The 2,249-nt window shown below is 31.9% G+C and overlaps 1 protein-coding gene across 1 annotated transcript in view; it reads right to left on the bottom strand.

The window, feature by feature from the left end:
• The window catches only part of ace2 (acetylcholinesterase type 2), a 37,810-nt gene extending 35,923 nt beyond the window's left edge, over positions 1-1,887 (bottom strand). The window contains exon 1 of the mRNA XM_013309511.1: positions 1,712-1,887. The gene's annotated coding sequence lies outside the window, so the exon portion shown is untranslated. The remainder of the gene's footprint in view (positions 1-1,711) is intronic.
• Positions 1,888-2,249: the final 362 nt, after the last annotated feature.

Here is a 2,249-nt window from a genome sequence, read left to right as displayed (position 1 = left end):
ATTGGCAATTGTATTCCTTTTTCAATCAACCCTTTATTACACCTTCACCAAGCCATGACTTTTGATTTTAGTCACGTATCTTTTCAGGCTCACATTTCTACTAAAACCTTATTTCCTTTTATTCAGAGTCACGCCTAACACACTTCTCAAGAACCGCATCTCTACATTATTAATTTAAATAACTTGTTTGTTCAACAAAATGTAGTTAACGTGGAATTAGAAAATTCCTACAAGGTTTACGTAGGTGTAACATTTTTGATTGGTCGTAGTTTTGGAGTGATAATTGCAAATAGCAAATAAACTATCGAAATTTAACTATCAATCTATCTAGCTCATGTGTGATCTGTTAGACTTAACAGATCAAATGTTATATTAATAATTTATTTCGTTTTAAATTTTAATTAACTTAATAATTGTAAACCACAAATCGCTTACTAACTGAAGGCTCAACTTTTACTGGTATTTAGTATTGATTAAAAAATTATAATTTATAGGTCCGTTATCTTAAGATTTTTTAATTGAACAGAATTACTTTGGCATAATCTTAATTTCAGATACTTTGGTTAAGTTTGTGTAATCGGTAATTCTCCGTTTCACAACGTATATTTAATTTTTTCTTGTTTTCATAAGCTTCATTAATAAATAATGTAGGTGCTGGATAGAAAATATAGAGAAATGATTGCAATCAACAGCTAGCCGATGCATCGGACGCGCGCCGAGCGTCGTCATGCCTCGAGGCAAAATCTAATAGGGAAGTACCTACTATGTCGATATTATCGATACCTCCATCCCTTTTCTTAAAAAAACATAGACGGTGTTATCTCAGCGCCTAAAATTCGAACCGACAATAATGATTTTCTATTACTAGTACATATGTGTATTTTTTTTATAACAGAAGGGGATAAACGAGCAGTGTGAACACCGAGGTGTTCAACGACGCCCATGGACATCAGCAATACCAGAGGAACCGCAGATACGTTGCTGGCCTTTGAGATAGTGATAGTGATAGTTGTATTTATAAGTACTAGTCAAATTCTGTCTATTTGCAATTAAATTTATAAACTTACATAACAAATGTATTAGTAGAGCCAATTTACATGATTTAACTTGCAACTTTTGAAAATGAAAAGCGTGATAGATGTTGAATAGCATTTAAAAATAATAACCTTGCCTAAAGGAACTCCTTTTAATAATATATTTAAGTTAATAATTCGTTTATAATATTCTATTTAATAATTTAATTAGTAAAAAAAATGATAAGATGACGTAACAATTGAATACTAATATGGATAATGTGCATCCCTAGCAGCATCTCATCTGCAGCTGTGAAACGGCCTGCCCTCTGCTCGGCGCGAGATTTAATTGAATTATTTGAATGAATCCGACGCTTCCGCCGCCCCGGCCCGGCTGTTGGCTGACTAGCCAGGAAATCCCAATTACCGCCTTACAAACAAAATATATTTATAAAAGTACCCTTATAAGTAAAAAAAATAATCAATACTAGCAGAAAAATACAATTTTTAAATTATATTGTTATGAAATATGTTGGTAATCTTTTAATAAATGTAATGGAATAAACATAACATTGTTTGTTTTTTATTGTTTACGTTTAATTTTTATGTAAAAAAAATGTAAACGGCATCATAGTTATTAAATAAAAAGTCATAAAAAAGTAAAAAAATCAACTATACGAAAAGAAAAAAGTACTTACCTTTTGAATAACATAAACAACAGGTGTCAAATTCGACGATGACCTTGGATAAATAGTTTATAAAGCGAAGGAGTGCAAACGGTAAAGTCTAGAGGTTCGCTAATACACACGCGTATCGTATATGTATATGTATAGTGAGGAGTGACCGAGAGAGGCCGCGGGATGTGTCGCCGGCAACGTCCCTGAGCAGACTGAAGCTAAAGTCGGTCGGTGGCTTGCCGTTAGTGTTGCCCCTCAGGAATATTATTTACCACGTCTTGAAAAATACACATTTTATTGTGTTACAATTATTATACCACTTGCAAAAATTTTCCACTATCTCAGGAAGTAATTGAAATTAAAATGATTACTTTACTATTCAATTTAAGACTCATTGTTACTTTTTTACATTGTTGTTAAAGTTGTTTGTAAATATTGTATATTAATAAATAATAATGTAAGATAAAACGTTTCACTTAATAATTAAATAGGGAAAAATTTTACCTAAAAGTGGGGAAATTTTTGAAGTACAACATACGCGCTTGAATGATCACTCCTC

The sequence above is a fragment of the Papilio xuthus genome, unplaced genomic scaffold (genome assembly GCF_000836235.2).
Source record: "Papilio xuthus unplaced genomic scaffold, Pxut_1.1 DF827777.1, whole genome shotgun sequence".
Classification (NCBI taxonomy): domain Eukaryota; kingdom Metazoa; phylum Arthropoda; class Insecta; order Lepidoptera; family Papilionidae; genus Papilio; species Papilio xuthus.
This window is presented reverse-complemented; position numbering and strand designations above follow the sequence as displayed.